General features: G+C 34.4%; 1 long non-coding RNA gene across 1 annotated transcript; it reads left to right on the forward strand.

Annotated features, from left to right (window-relative positions):
* The first annotated feature begins 1,151 nt into the window (after positions 1 to 1,151).
* LOC137640732 (uncharacterized) lies at positions 1,152 to 4,584 on the forward strand. The gene is made up of 3 exons (XR_011044472.1): positions 1,152 to 1,409; positions 1,713 to 1,829; positions 3,484 to 4,584. It is a non-coding gene; the product is annotated as an uncharacterized lncRNA (long non-coding RNA).
* Positions 4,585 to 16,945: the final 12,361 nt, after the last annotated feature.

Consider the following 16,945-nt stretch of genomic DNA (forward strand, 5'->3'; position numbering starts at 1 on the left):
TACTAGATTACACGTCAGTTTACTTTTTCATGGAAATCCAGTGCTTCTCTAAATACTGAAAGTCAAATTTCATACATAGGCATTGGATAAAGACGATGGTTGTGGTAGAACCATGCAGTTTGGGCACTTCAAATGATGCTTTACTATCTGCGGTTAGGTTGAAAGGTCTGGGTTCAATGTTCATAGAGGTTTCTGGCTTCTCAACTACATGAACTAAAGCTCATACCGGTTTTCAGTGGTTGCTACAACCCCAGCCATTGTTCAGGATCGGCAGATATTATGGTTCAGGCAGTTGCTCGCTTCTCAAACCATACGGAGACAAACTACAGCTCATAATACGATTTCAGTGGTTGTTACAATCCCAGTTATTGTACATAATGACTGAATTTTGTCATGGTTATAGTTATGGTTAAGCAATTTTAAAGACTGATTAAAGTTTGCTAAGCCAAGATACCGTACCTTTAGCATGCCCACAGTGGGCGATTTAAGCTGCAATTTAAGTACCTCTTAATAGGTTTTTATTTGGTTCTCAAGCTGGCTTGAATGTGTAGAGATTAGGTCATTCAGCGCCATCTTAGATATGAAAGTTCTTTAAAAATAAATGGACAAGATTACATAGACATTCGCAGGTTTGGTTGTATACAACGATTATTTTTCTAAGAATTTTGCTAACAAACATATAATAACCTCATACACTAGAGCACTTGTCACCCTTTTATATATCGCTTTGAAGTCCTTGTTACTTTCATTATCTACAATTTTTTAAATCTTAATAATTTAGGAATTTCAACTATACATCAGTATGGTAGTTTGTTCCTGGTGTAGAAGTTTGCCCTATGCCTCTTGGTTTTATCAAATAGAGGGTATTGGTTTTATCAAATAGAGGGTATAGGTTTTATCAAATAGAGGGTATAGGTTTTATCAAATAGAGGGTATAGGTTTTATCAAATAGAGGGTATAGGTTTTATCAAATAGAGGGTATAGGTTTTATCAAATAGAGGGTATAGGTTTTATCAAATAGAGGGTATAGGTTTTGTCAAATAATGGGTATAGGTTTTGTCAAATAGCGGGTATTGGTTTTGTCAAATAGCGGGTATCCCAGAACTTGTTACTTTACTCGCATTTCATCATGTAGCTGGAGGTACCTATTCTATTTTGCTTACCTATTTTTTTTCTTATTGCAGGAGTTGAGACCACAAAGTTGGTTGACCACTCATCTACTACCATGACTTTACAGTTGTGATCATTTGCCATGCCATTATTAGTTGCGATATGATCTGGGTCAGAGCAGTTAAAGAATCTAGACATGAACGTCTGGAGTTCTCTTGTCAAGTGAAATTTAGCAAATCTTGGAGCAAGTAAAACTGATAATTGGGATAGAGAGCTCTCGTAAGCCCCTGCAAGAAAAGGTAATCAGAAGTTGCTAGATACTACTTCATAACTTAAGGTACAAGTTAAGCGTTATGAGATTAATTTTTGTGCTTTCAATCGAGAATATTTCATATCTGTTGTTGTTAGTGTAAAATGTGTACATAAAAGTTTTATAAAGTAGTTCAATCTACTTTGTCTGAAAGAAATGACTATAGTTAACTGAAAGAATTTCTAATCAGTTATTTCCATTAAAAATCTTATGTAAGACATCCACTTTATTAATTCATATGTTACGTATAAAACTAGTATTGGACCATCTTTTAAAAAGCCAAATGTTTCAGGAAAACGCCAACGCCAGTCAGTGAAGCCACTCCTCTGTGAAGAAGTAAACTGAAATAGTTATTCGTCCCATCGAATTTATTGATGACTACACCTTGGTTCTAAGGTCTGCAAAGAAGGTACGTAGTATTTAAAATTTTGTCTTGGATTTGGTGGCCATTTTAAGGCTGTATGCGAGATAGTTGGTGGCCATTTTAAGGTTGTATGAGAGATGGATTTGGTGGCCATTTTAAGGCTGTATGCGAGATGGATTTGGTGGCTATTTTAAGGTTGTATGCGAGATGGATTTGGTGGCTATTTTAAGGTTGTATGCGAGATGGATTTGGTGGCTATTTTAAGGCTGTATGAGAGATAGATTTGGTGGCCATTTTAAGGCTGTATGCGAGATGGATTTGGTGGTCATTTTAAGGCTGTATACGAGATGGATTTGGTGGTCATTTTAAGGCTGTATGCGAGATGGATTTGGTGGCCATTTTAAGGCTGTATGCGAGATGGATTTGGTGGCCATTTTTAGTCTGTATGAGAGATGGATTTGGTGGCCATTTTAAGGCTGTATGCGAGATGGATTTGGTGGCCATTTTAAGGCTGTATGCGAGATGGATTTGGTGGCCATTTTAAGGCTGTATGCGAGATGGATTTGGTGGCCATTTTAAGGCTGTATGCGAGATGGATTTGGTGGCTATTTTAAGGCTGTATGCGAGATGGATTTGGTGGCCATTTTAAGGCTGTATGCGAGATGGATTTGGTTGCCATTTTAAGGCTGTATGCGAGATGGATTTGGTGGCCATTTTAAGGCTGTATGCGAGATGGATTTGGTGGCCATTTTAAGGCTGTATGCGAGATGGATTTGGTGGCCATTTTAAGGCTGTATGCGAGATGGATTTGGTGGCCATTTTAAGGCTGTATGCGAGATGGATTTGGTGGCCATTTTAAGGCTGTATGCGAGATGGATTTGGTGGCCATTTTAAGGCTGTATGCGAGATGGATTTGGTGGCCATTTTAAGGTTGTATGCGAGATGGATTTGGTGGCCATTTTTAGTCTGTATGCGAGATGGATTTGGTGGCCATTTTAAGGTTGTATGCGAGATGGATTTGGTGGCCATTTTTAGTCTGTATGAGAGATGGATTTGGTGGCCATTTTAAGGCTGTATGAGAGATTAAATTTCTACTGAGCTATAATTCTTAAATTTCTTGTATTCTCCATTCGTTTTCCGTTCACATTTAATCATGATCAGAGAAGAATGTGCCAAGTAGCACGAATGGCTAAGCATTATTAGAGAACAAAAATTATTAGTGAAAGTAATCGTAAACTGCATTACTGAATAATCTTAGGAACCGCTTGGACTCCTTCCTACCTTCAACCACTTGTAATTCTACTGTTCCAATTTACCTTCTTTAATCTTGCAGCTTAAACTAATCTTAACTTCATAATACAACTACCAGGTTCTCTCAAATAGGTTGTCAATCCTGGTAATAAGACTCTTTATTAAGTTTCTTTAAAAGATTTTCTATTGGTCATTTCTTTTTAAAAGCTATGCTATCTAAGATAACCAGCAGGTTTTACTACATAATCTATTTGGGCATTGAAAGAAAAGTCAGTCAAGAGATAGCCTGTATCACGAGCTTTTATCAAATATCGTTTGTGAAAGATTGTGCTAAATTTTAATATTTTTAAACTGTCATAATTGGTTGACCACTTTCTTATTCAAAACTAAGTCGTAGAGAAACTAAATGACTTAACATTTAAATTAATTTGCAATGATCTTATTTCAGACAATTTTGCACAGTAGACCTGTCAAAGTAACCAGCTGGCATAGAAGTCTCAAGTCCCAGAACATCAACAGGTATCTAGCCGACCTCAACAACTTAATCATGGTTATCTTGCCCAGAAGGAAAGTCGCGTTCACTACAGAAGCTCTGAACGAACTAGCTTTCTCTAGAGGTCTCTGGTCGGAAACTCAAAAACGCCAGTGTTCAACATCTCACTTGGAGGCTTGCATCAGCAAGACATAAACTCACTTCGTTTCGCCAGTAGAACAGTGGATTTTCAGAGCAGCACCACAAATTGGATCAATTTTGATTAGCAGCAACAAGAGAATTGATTTTTAAGAGCACCTTATCCTTATTAGTAGCCCTTTTTGGATTATGGTCTACTTTTTAAAAGTTTTCCTAATATATTAGTTTGTTTGACCATGACACTTACGTTTGTGTACTTTTAGCGTAAGAAGCATTTTGTCTTTGACCATAAATTTAAATGTTTTTATTTGTAATTACGGAAATACCTTGTTAAAATACAGTATTGCTTCATTATAGTTTATCCTCCAAAGGCTAATTCTTATGTTTAAATTTCATCATGATAGTGATATAAATCGCCTGAAATTAGATTGAAAGTTTTTATTTTCAAAGACCGCCTGCCGACTGCCATTAGATCGTCTGTCATTTACAAATTTAAATGTCTAAACTGCCAATTTTGCTATTTTCGGACCACTTATGCTTTCAAAGTCAGGACCGAAAATATTGGAAAGTAGAGCATTTTTAGATAATCTTGTTCTACAGTGACTGACTTAAGAATTTATATTTTTTTTATATATATTTTCTTAGAACATGTACCGGCTATATAATGTAATTGTTTTGGATTAAATTTTGTTTGTCTTTAGTTGATAAAGAAAAACTAAACTGCCTCCTATATGGCTGGTATGGGTTTAGTCAGGGTGAGATGAGGTCTTGGAGAGACCTTAACCTTATTTTATTTTTAGATGGTGTCTCTTAACTGTGAAGATATCTTACTGGATAGATATATAGCTATGGATATTTAAAGTTATAGATTTTTAAGATAAACTTTGTATATAAATATATCTATACTAAATTGTTTCACCTATACCTTGTTTGTTGTTGGAATTGTCTTTCCAAAAATAATTTCACCTATACCTTCATTATTGTATAAATTTATTTCCAAAAATAGAATATAGGAAAGTGAAAATAACTTAGAAACTATAGATAAGAGAAAAAAGTGATTTGTTAGCAATGGAAGTCTGATAGATCAAATTAGTATTTCTTATTAAGCGTAAGTTTGCAGCTGCTTACAATAAAATTAAAATTGACTCTTAAACACTGTCCTTTTATACTATGTTTATAAATAGTAAAAAAATTCCCCTGCTGTCGTGCCAGATAAGCAGCCCTTACAGCAAAGCTTGCTGATAAATCCTGTCCTAAAAGGTTACTTAAAAATGGACAGAATCTTTGTACCCATTTGATAATTGGCACACAGGAGGTTGCACCCATTCGCCACAAATCAGTAGTATGTATCCTTTTTCATTAGTTAAAAAGTATCCTTAGCGTTAACTTGCAAAAGCAATGTGGCTTTGCTGGACAGTAACTTTAGAAAAATGCTACTCGCTTTTCCGTAGTGGCTTTCATGGAGCAAACACATGGTCAGTTTTCCATACATGGTTACTCTTTACCTCTTAACTATTTTCATACTGTAAACTTTTCATAGGAATTATGCTATATGTATGAAATAGGGCTGTATAACTTAAAAATTGGATAACTATTTATAAAAACCATAGAAAACCGAACATGTTACATTTTATAAATGCTTAAAGAACTTGAAACTGACAAGTATGTACTATTGCCTATGCCATCAGTATTTAATTACTCTAAGATAACCTTCAATCTCCCAAGTTAACGGTTTTTACATCACCTGGTTGAATTACAAATGAGTATTGCCCCCAATCTATAAATTTCGGGTTGCACTCTAGAATGTACAGATCCCCTCTGTCCCTAAAGCCCCTAACACACGAATGGCAAATGAATTAAAGGTAGTTAACCTAATTTTAGAGTGAGTGGCGATCACGAGTGTAGATTACGTCATAGTCTATGGAGCCACAGGCAAACTATCAAAATGGATGGGATCTTGACAAGGGACCACTATGCCTGGCACAGCTCTGCTGACTGCTTTGTCTCTAATGCCTATTGTCTGGCCCAAGTGTTATGTTCTACCCAAGCCTAGTGCCTTCCATGGGTTGTTTGATCTGGTTTTAAAGCGAGAAAATGACTCGTCAGTTCCCGCCCTTCATTTGCTCCTCTTAAGGAAGGGTCTCTACTAACCTTTTTTTTTTTTTTTTTTTTTTTTTACTTGACCAATGTTCCTGATTATTATCATCTTGATACCCAGAAACTTATTTTGAACTCTGATGGTACAATTACTTGGGTTTAAAGTTTTAAAAGGCCACTCGTTAATGGCAGAAGCAAGGGCCAGTGACATTGCCCTATCAAGGATGACAATGCTCTAGACACGGACCATATCATTTATCAGCGCCTAAGCCCCCTCTCCACCCAAGGAGGGCCAGGCAATGGCTGCTGATGAGACTGCACATAGAACTATAGGCTCCCTCAAAACCGCCATCCCTAGCTCACAAGGATGTTGAGGTTGCAGCGACCTAAGGGACTAGTCTGAGTGGGACCAAAGACTATATACTGAAGGAAGATAGGAAGGCTCAAAATAATGTCGATACACTAGCTGGCAATTCCAAACTCCAAAGTGAACATAAGTTTGACCGCTCAGAATTTAGACTGCGTTGTAGGTATATAGTTTGTCTGTTTGTTTATATTCAAAATTTGACGGTCAAACACACGAAATCATGGCGCCAACAGTGAATTAGTCACACGGTGTGTTTTTTGCAATAAACGTAAAGAAACCGATCCTCATTAGGTGTTTCACAGGTTCCCTAAGGACAAAGAACGGTGAGTAATAAGTATAATAACATGAAATATGTGCTACTAATGTGTAAGCCCCATTGTTATTGGATACAAGGTTAAGGCAAGGCATCCACAGTACATTTTTTCGTTTCAAATTCTTTTTTTTTTTTTTTTTTTTTTTTTTTTTTTTTTTTTTTTTTTTTTTTTTTTTTTTATTATAAAGCTATTAAAATAATATACTGTATTTCTCAGGAACTGACATATTTGGCGTTAGGAACATGTTTAGTGGCATGTAACATATCTAACTTTGACTTATAAGTACAGAGGTATACTGCTTCAACATGTTATTTTGTGTGAGTGTTCCTTGTATTCTAATTTTTTTTATATTTCCTAAATTAAGACGAACATTTTACAATATTTTTCTACTGTATTTGTATTTTAATGAACATTGAATGTTTTTTTACTGTCTGTACTTTCTATGTTTGCATACTTGCTTTGTCTTATGTTTGCATTATGTATTTAATTTTTGAAGAAAACTTTTTTTTTAGTATTATGTTTTCTCATTTATAATTATATTAAGAGTTTATCTGCATGTAATTCATAATGTAATTTTGGTTTGTATGTTATTTTTTTACAGTTTTTGTATGTGCAATATTGTTTACTGAGTTTTTGTCTTATTTGTGTATAATTTATCAAAGTTCATTTGCATGTGATCTATTTTGCACTTTCGGGTGGCTTGTATGCTACCTTATTTCTATTTCCAACCACCTTTTGATTATTTTTATGGGTGATACAATGTACTGAGTTATTTTGTTCCTTTTGTTTGTATATTTATACATTTATTATTTTATATTACTAAATAGTATATATGAGTGCATTATGCCTTTCTGTTTCAATAAATAGAAAATTACAATTGTGTTTTGTATACGCTTAATATCTCCATCCTACAGTGGCCTACAAACTGTGATTAAATGTATGCCTACACAAATGAACTTGTGGCTAAGTTAAACATATCAGATATACAGTATGTTTTAATTTATTCGAGCGTGATATTTTATAGAACATTTAAAAATGATTGTTATATACAATATATAAATTTGTAAGAAAATTAACTGAATTATAAGAGATATAGCTATTAAGTTTGATACAATAGAATGAAAAACTTAGAATAAGCATTCTTAATCTATATATGTGCCTATTTGTAAACCTACAATTTAGTTATCTAAAATATAAGAATGTCATAAATATAAGAATACAATATACTGACGCAGTAATGCAAATTATGAACAAATATAAGGCAAATTTACAATCAAATGTCATCATATGTTCCCGTAAGCATTAACGCTCTGAATGTTTGACCGCTCGCTCAATAGATGGAGCCATTCGTTTCGCATGGGAGTATCTAGCATCTTTTATTCGCACACTCATTTGAGTGGTATTAGGCTCAGCCTTCCTATCTTCCTTCAGTATTTAGTCTTTGAGTGGGACTATTAACCTCTGGCAATCACTAGGCAACGACGATACCACCAGACAACCACAACCTACCACTTTGTTCCTGGTTGAAATACGCTATTATGAATTTCTTCTTGAAAACTTTAGATATATTACCATACAATGGATATGAATTTGCATGTGTGTTTTATACATACACATACATATACCAAGGCACTTCCCCCAATTTTGGGGGTAGCAGACATCAACAAATGAAACAAAACAAAAAAGGGGACCTCTACTCTCTACGTTCCTCCAGCCTAACAAGGGACTCAAGCAAGTTCAGGTGGTACTGCTAGGGACGGGGCGAGGGGGCTGGGAACCCCCTCTCCTGTATCTACATCCTGTGAGACAACAACAAAGTGTGTTTTATGTAGGCTATAAAAGATCTATAAAAACTGAACTACTTTAAAATCAATGAAGTGTTAACCGAAGTGAGTGTTGTGTATCCATTGGATATTCTATAACATTTACAACACTATGGAAGAGTTGATAAACTAATTACTTTGAAATCAAAATGCTTTACTGGACATAAGTCGAGCATGATTTAAATATCCTTCACAACAAATTGCAGAATTGCTATTCCTAATGACCAAATTTAGGACAGGATTGAAGAAATCAAGAGATATATTGAATATTTGTATAGAATTGAGGGTAAATTATAATGCTAAGTATTGAGTGAAAGTATAACATTGCGGCTATAAAAGTGAAGCTTTCTTTTAAGGCTCCATTCATACTTTGTAACATTGTTTAGTGAACTTTAGTTTCTCATCGAACAAAGTTCAGTAAGGGTCTTTATGCTTGCGTCCAGACAATGACAGGTGAGCAGTGAGAGCCTAGTGACGACAGCAAGAGTGATTGGTGTATGAGTAAAGAGAAAACGAACAGTTTTACACAAACAAAACTCTCGTGTATGGTTATTGCCGTGCTAGGAAAAAACGAAGACTTTGTTACAAAGTGTTAGCAAACCAGAGAAAATTTGGGAAGTCGTGTTACAATACTATGGGAGTTGTAAAGTGCATTAGAACTAGATTTCATAAATTGAGTGAAAATGGATATATTAAGTTTAATAATCTTATCTTGAAACTGGAACCTCCAATCACCAAACAGAATAATAAATACGAGACAAGTTTTTGTGTTGAAGCCCTATCACAGGCAGCAGCATTTCATCTGTCAACATGATGCAACTATACAGAACCTCAATACACAATACAACAGGGATTTTAAAGCAAGGTTAGTGTAAAATTATACCCGAAACTTGTAGAGAGATCTATGAAGTCCTAAGGAAAGAGATTTCTTAAACTTGATAATTTGCCGTATTTCTCGTCTATGTTATTGAGAAGTGTTAGTTCTGGTTTTACCTCTTCTTCGATAACAATATATTAAATTCATGAGTTACTTTAAAAATTGCTGCAACTCTTGCATCGCGATCTCTATAAACATCGACCTCACACCCCTAAGGATAGATGGGCGTTGTTTATACAACTATCAAGTTTAAAGTTGCTTCACGGGAGCAATAAAATTTGGAATATTTTTTCATAAATTCTAAAATAGAGGATATATAAATATTATATCGTTGACATAGGTGAAAAACGTAACTCCGTACGTCAGGTAATCATATCTTCCCAGTTTTTAACCACCAACGAGCACAAATCTCGTTACTTCGGTAATCATACGAACAAAAATCTATACAGACCTTTTCTACTACACGTCTGACGTCATCTTAAGTAAATTTCATCGAACAAACCTCGCTGTGTGGATGGAGCCTTAATACTCTGTGTCTAATTTCCAACAATTGAACAGTATCTTCATACATCTCAGATTGCAAAATTTTACCTTAGTTTATGCTTTAAAAAGCAAGTTACGTTTTCTTTAAACGCTGATGAATCGTTTTCTTTATTTAGCTTTTATTTTAAGGGTGACTTATTTAGAATGTTCGTTAATGCGATAAACTTTGCCTTCAATTCTGAAATTGATCTATCATCTGTCCAGTATCACATTAATACTTATTAAACAAATATATTAAAAGCCCTTCACAGCTAAATTATCTATAGTGAAAGAATCAAATTGTAATACGTGAGAATACTCGATGCTTAATTACCGTGTATCTTACCCATACTTCTTGACTTCTTGTACACTTGTGTAGCTTGTATTCCACCCAAGTTCCTTGTTCCGACCAAGATGATAAACCACTTTAGCTAGATTCTGAAGTTTTAATGATTATTCAGTTGTCGAATAGTACAGGTGAAGGGTCATAAATACGCTCAGAACATCGACGCCCACTCGTATATACTCATATATACAGTTTATGCCCAATAAAAACGATTCCTCCATATTCAAAGAAAACGTAACATATTCTAAAGCAGTAACTATTGTAAAATAACACAATTTACGAGTTAATCATATAGCGTTCTAATGTTCAATTTTTAGATGTGAATACATTAGTTGTCGAGAGAGAGAGAGAGAGAGAGAGAGAGAGAGAGAGAGAGAGAGAGAGAGAGAGAGAGAGAGAGAGAGAGAGAGAGAGAGAGAGAGAGAGAGAGGGGGGTGTTAAATTATAGTACCGGTCTGAACTTTCTTGCTTGTTAGATTGTCGAGCCCCGTGCCAGACACGGGCTCTTGCGTTGGCTGGACTACATTTTATAATTGAAAGAAGAGATATCCCAGAGGGAATCCATATAAAAATAATTGATTTATGGTCGATTTTTCATGAAATGCCTATTTTCAAGGACGTTTAGAATGTTGCTTAGTTATACGTTTGTATTTTTGTGTGTATTTGATCGAGGTGTTGTAGTAACGTAGTGGGATCTTGTCAAGATTAGCGAACCCAACCATCACCGGGTTTGTTATTCTTGACATGAGGTTAATTGGGTTCGCTATTCTTTATATGTGCAAAATTGGGTTCGTTATTCTTTACGAGTGGGCTTAATCCTATAAAACTTGTTGGGCCTGGGATAATGGTTCAAGTTGATGACTCGTGCTTTTCACATAAATCTAAACACCATCGAGGATGATCCCCTACGCGTCAAGTCTTCGTTTTTGACTTTGTTGTTACTAGTACATCACCAGCAATGGGATATATGGAAATAGTGGAACATGGGGGTCAAGACACACTTCTACCAACAATAGAAAAAGTAGCGAGACATAGATCAACTATTCACAGCGATGAATGGAAATATAGAAATATAATCAAAACTACCAGCACAGAACCGTGAACCACTCTTTGCACTTCGTTGACCAGCAGCCAGGCATCCACTTACAGCATATTTTTCTTCTATCAATAAAGTGATCATTTATATTTCCAGCATATTTTTTCTCATTTACCATCTCTATTTTTCCTTTCATATCAAAATTAGCGAACCCAACCATCACCGGGTTCGTTATTCTTGACATGAGGTTAATCGGTTTCGCTATTCTTAACATGTGCAAAATTGGGTTCGTTATTCTTTACATGTGGAGAGTTGGGTTCCTTAATCTTGACATGGAAATGTTGGGTTCGCTAATCTTGACAAGATCCACGTAGTGTAAAAGTGTAATGTGCGAATCTGTGTAGGAAACACGAACATGCTTAGGTGTAGAGTCACGAAATGTAGACCATGAATGTTGTTTCAATTTTAGAGAGGCTAGCTGATTCTCACTTTTTAGACTTACAGACTATTCTTACCATAATATGCTAATGTAGACTGTAAAACACTATGCAATGAAGATGTGCAAAAAAAATACAAATGCTAGCGAAATAACTGATAAGATACAGAGCAAAATATTAACTGGCAAGAAATTTTTTTCACACACCAAGGCCCGCCTGAACAGACTTTATTGTCTGATGGTTTTTAGATAAACACAGTTGTATCCATGAAAGGTGATTTAAGAACAAAAACATATATCCACATTCAGTTGATTCCGATTGTTCTACCTTACTTTGATTCATAAAATAATAGAAACACTGCTACCAAATTGATTGCAACAAACTTTTCTTGAACTTTCCATGCGAGTATTGACATTATTGAAATGGTACACGTATTCCATACATTTTGAAGGAAAATGGCAAAATGTACCAGATAAAAGAGTTGATCTTGCCCAGTGATTCACTTCAGTTGTGTCCTGTTTTATATATATATATATATATATATATATATATATATATATATATATATATATATATATATATATATATATATATATATATATATATTATCATTCTCTTTTTCTAACCTATGTAATTAGCGTTATCCTGCTATTCACAAAAGAATGATGAAAATATTCAAAATTTGGTAATCTTTTGTCCTAGTTAAGGAGCAGCAACTTTTAATAATTTAATTTGAGGTGAAATTTTATTAAATTTTACAACATTCTTTTTTAGTTCAATATCCATAAAAATGCTTCCTATGTACATTTCTATAGGAAGCATTTTTATAGATATTGAACTAAAAAAGAATGTTGTAAAATATAATGAAATTTCACCTCAAATTAAATTATTAAAAGTTGCTGCTTCTTACCGAGGACAAAAGATTGTCAATTTCCTATGTACATTTCTATATGATAAAAAGTTTAAAAAAAAAAATATGTACATTTCTATAAAAAAAAAAGTTATAATTTCCATAAGCAATACAATAATGGTCATGAAGCCCAAATACAGATGGAGCCACCTGTCTGCCAAGGACGACAGAACAAGGATTTTTGCTTCCTTGATTTTCAAAGTTCTTACATTTTGAACCTTCAAATTGTACAGGGCCATTTCTGCCATGGGCCTAAGGATGTGAACGTTTAAGCGGCGATATTATATGTAAGTATTCGTTTTTAAAAGATTTATAGACTTTACTTTGTGTCTTTCCTATGTTTTAAGTATTAAGCTCCGTAAAATTAAAGTACTGTTGTTCCGAATTTTATCTTTATGCTGACATCGCCGTGTTATACGATCCAAATTTAAATATTTCCACATTTTGTTCATACTTTTCGTTTGTCCTCCATACATGAAAAGAGGCTACATGTCCTTTTGTACAAATAAATGTTCTCGTATGCTTTTCCCAAGTATTCTTCGATTGCTTTATTGGGATTTGCTTGAGATTTCAATTGTGATTATTTAACACATTCAAAGGAATAACTTTAAATTTGATTTTTATATAATTTTCTAATTTAAAGCTTTCACTATATCCCGTGAACCTGTATTCTGTAACAATCGTTGTGCTAAACGAGGGAAAACCTTTTCATGTAACTCCTAATTGTTCGTTGCCATCGGGAGGATTTTGAAAGTGAAATTTATTAGATAGCTTTTAAAACTTGGATCAGTTTTATTTAGCTGTAATTTAGTGTTTGAAATGTATTATAGATGTTTCCGCGGTTATTTTGGTCTACTGTGAATTTATAGCATATTTCTATTAAACAAATCAAAATGTAAAGATTGAGATCTGTTGTCTTATGCAAGTGTTTTTTCCAGTGATTTTTTAATCTTAATTTTGCTGTTTTTCGGTCGCAGCTGATGTGTTTGAAGTAAGAATTCATTTTTTTTTTTTTTTTTTTTGCCGCACAAGCTCCTCTAGTGATGTTAAGGTTGAATGTCGTGTTACAAATTTTTTGAAGTTAGGGTGTATATAGGGACTAGAATCAAAATTTTACCTATTTTATACTTTAATCTAACTTTTACATACATTCACTTTTATGAACTTTTTATTAAGTAATTACATTGACTTCGGTGCAAATGTCAAAAAAAAATGCTGCTGCTGCTGCTGCTGCTACTTTTTTTTTTTTTTTTGGATATTACGGAAAAGAAAATAATAGAATTTTAAATCGACAAAGTCAATTAAGTCCGCATTCTCGACGAAATTGTAAAAAATTAGATATCTCCTAATTTCAAACTTAATTCAAGTAATGCACACAAGTAACACATTTGACCTAACGTGGCAAATTGAGTTACAATCGGAGCTCTAAAACAGAAAAAAAAGATAATAAATACATTGAAATACAATAGGGTAATAAACTAATCTCATACCTGTGAAGGTTTAGTGCATTTTAGTTACACACTTATGAGAGTTTAGATATTTTCTTTGCGCCCTTGAGAAGGTCGTCTTTTTGGTTGTGCACTTAATGAAGGTTTAGTGATTTTGGTTGTGCACTTATGAAGGTTTAGCAATTTTGGTTGTGCACTTTTGAAGGTTTAGTGATTTTGGTTGTGCACTTATGAAGGTTTAGCAATTTTGGTTGTGCACTTTTGAAGGTTTAGTGATTTTGGTTGTGCACTTATGAAGGTTTAGCAATTTTGGTCGTGCACTTTTGAAGGTTTAGTGATTTTGGTTGTGCACTTTTGAAGGTTGTGATTTTGGTTGTGCACTTTTGAAGGTTTGGTGATTTTGGTTGCGCACTTGTGAAGTTAGTGATTTTGGTTGCGCACTTGTGAAGTTTGTGATTTTGGTTACACAATTGTGAAGGTTTATTAATTTTGGTTGCGCACTTGTGAAGGTTTAGTGATTTGGGTTACATAATTGTGAAGGTTTAGTAATTTTGGTTACATAATTGTGAAGGTTTATTAATTTTGGTTGCGCACTTGTGAAGGTTTAGTGATTTTGGTTATACAATTGTGAAGGTTTATTAATTTTGGTTACGCTATTGTGAAGGTTTGGTGATTTAGGTTGTACACTTGCAAAGGTTTAGTAATTTAGGTTGTGCACTTGTGAAGGTTTAGTAATTTAGGTTGTGCACTTGTGAAAGTGTAGTAATTTAGGTTGCGCACTTGTGAAAGTTTAGGGATTTAGGTCGTGCACTTGTGAAGGTTTAGTAATTTAGACTTGTGAAAGTTTAGGGATTTAGGTTGTGCACTTGTGAAGGTTTAGTAATTTAGGTTGCGCACTTATGAAAGTTTAGTGATCTAGGTTACGCACTTGTGAAGGTTTAATGATTTTAGGTTGCGCACTAGTGAAGGTTTAGGGATTTACTATAAGATTCAGGGCCTCTGTAACACGGTTTTTTGGACTTTGCTCCTTAATAAAGCATCGGATGTAGCTGAAAGTTGACATATGTATATTTTACAACCACACACAAATTTTGTCAGCATTATCAATAACCTAAACCCAATAGTTTGAATTTTTATAGAGTAAAAATGATCTAGCCGACGCCATGGCCAGTGATAACGAGCCAAGAGTCGAAAACATTCATTACGTAAGCAATGTAAACAGCTTTGGACAAAATTTTGCCCCGCCCATCCACCAGACACCCATTCACCTTCTTCCATCGACTCTGAAACCCATAACATTCAAGAATGGCTAACAGGATCTGGAATTTCCCCCGTGGTTGCAAAACTGCATTTGTCTTACGACTTTCAACTTTTTACAGTCAAGAGAAAGCCCGTGGCCATATTTACTATAGCCTGAATAGGTAATTATCCAGTTTCTAGTTTAAATCCAATGTTTATGGTCTGAATTGTACCTAGCGTAACATGATTATAATACTTGTAATGTCATTCAGGCTTTTGAACATTTCCATTAACTATTCACTATCCCACCAAGAGAGAAAGAGAGATTGTATGTAAACAGTCTTTATATAACTATTTTGGTTAAAATAAGATTTTTGTGCTAAAATCTCCACCAGACCAACGGATCATCCGATATAATTTCTTTTCTTCTTCTTAGGCCGTACGACCGTGTTGGCTATGTTTTGGGCATGACTGCATTTTGTAAACGTATCATGAATAGTTTTAGGAGTTTTATTTGTACATCTAATGGGAATTTATAGAAGTAAAGTGAACATAATTAATTTATCCTTTAAAATAATTACTACATGTAGCAAACAAATAGTAGTAAAGATGATAATGCAATGAAGGAATGATACCATACTTTATCTTTAGCTTCATCAACGGCAATAACATACCCAGTTGCCATAATTTGTCAGCTTAATGAAATAACCTATCATCTAATGTTAAACTTAATTTCTGAGGAGGCCATGGCTTATTGCACAGTGAAAAAAACATGACAAAGACTTTATGAATGGCGGAACGATACATAAATGTGGGTGGGGTATCTGTGCTAGCGTAGTAATGCTACTGTAGCAGTAGTGCCCCAACAGTAGTATACATGAATTAAACGTTTAGGCCAACTGCTGGGATCCTTGAGGATCATTTAGCACTTCTTACAACTACTCGAGAAATTAGTTTTTATAGCCAGAATTTAAATTTTCTGATCCAACAATGCCCATGATAGCCTTCAGTGTTATCCTGAATTATAACGAGGCCAAAGTGGGTGGATCCTCATGAAGTCATCATTCTGACAATAATTATTGGTGAAGGTTTAAAGCGAAAATACTGTACCGGCTATCTTTTTTTTTACAGTAAATAGGTAGGTAGATAGACAATGAATAAAAATTGCTTGACATTGGATATAGCAGTTATCAAATCAAGCTGGTCTACTACGTTTTTGAAAATTACCAACTATTCCATATACTTTGTCAATCTGATTGTGACCTATAAAGTAGACTGTAATTTCTTAGGAAACTTATTTTGGGAGTTAGACAAATAATCGAAGTGTTTTTGTATTAACATATTTTGTTCGTTTGTTCATTATGACAATTCTCAGTGGAGGGGTTTCAGAGTTCATAAAGGTGTACTGCTTTGCTTTTATTTACACTTTTGTGTTATTGTTGGCAGAGGTATAGCCTTCGTTACGTATAACCAATCATCAATCGAGAAAGAGAGAAGAAATGCCGTCATAAGTTACGTAACGAGTGCGTTCGAAACCTTTTCTCTGAGTAAGTTGGCCCGTCTTCAAAAATCGTCACTTTTATTTAATAAAGTACCAAATTTATTCAACCTATGTAATGCAAAATATAGTCAAAATTTATGTGTAGATATAATGTGTATTCTGAATAAGCGTTATATTTATGAAATTCATAGAAAAAAAGTTATTGCGAAAAAACCGTGTTACAGAGGCCCTGAATCTCATAGTAGGTTGCGCACTTGTGAATGTTGTGATTTAGGTTGCGCACTTGTGAATGTTGTGATTTAGGTTACTCACTTGTGAAGGTTTAGTGATTTAGGTTACTCACTTGTGAAGGTTTAGTGATT

Source organism: Palaemon carinicauda, chromosome 5 (genome assembly GCF_036898095.1).
Source record: "Palaemon carinicauda isolate YSFRI2023 chromosome 5, ASM3689809v2, whole genome shotgun sequence".
Lineage (NCBI taxonomy): Eukaryota > Metazoa > Arthropoda > Malacostraca > Decapoda > Palaemonidae > Palaemon > Palaemon carinicauda.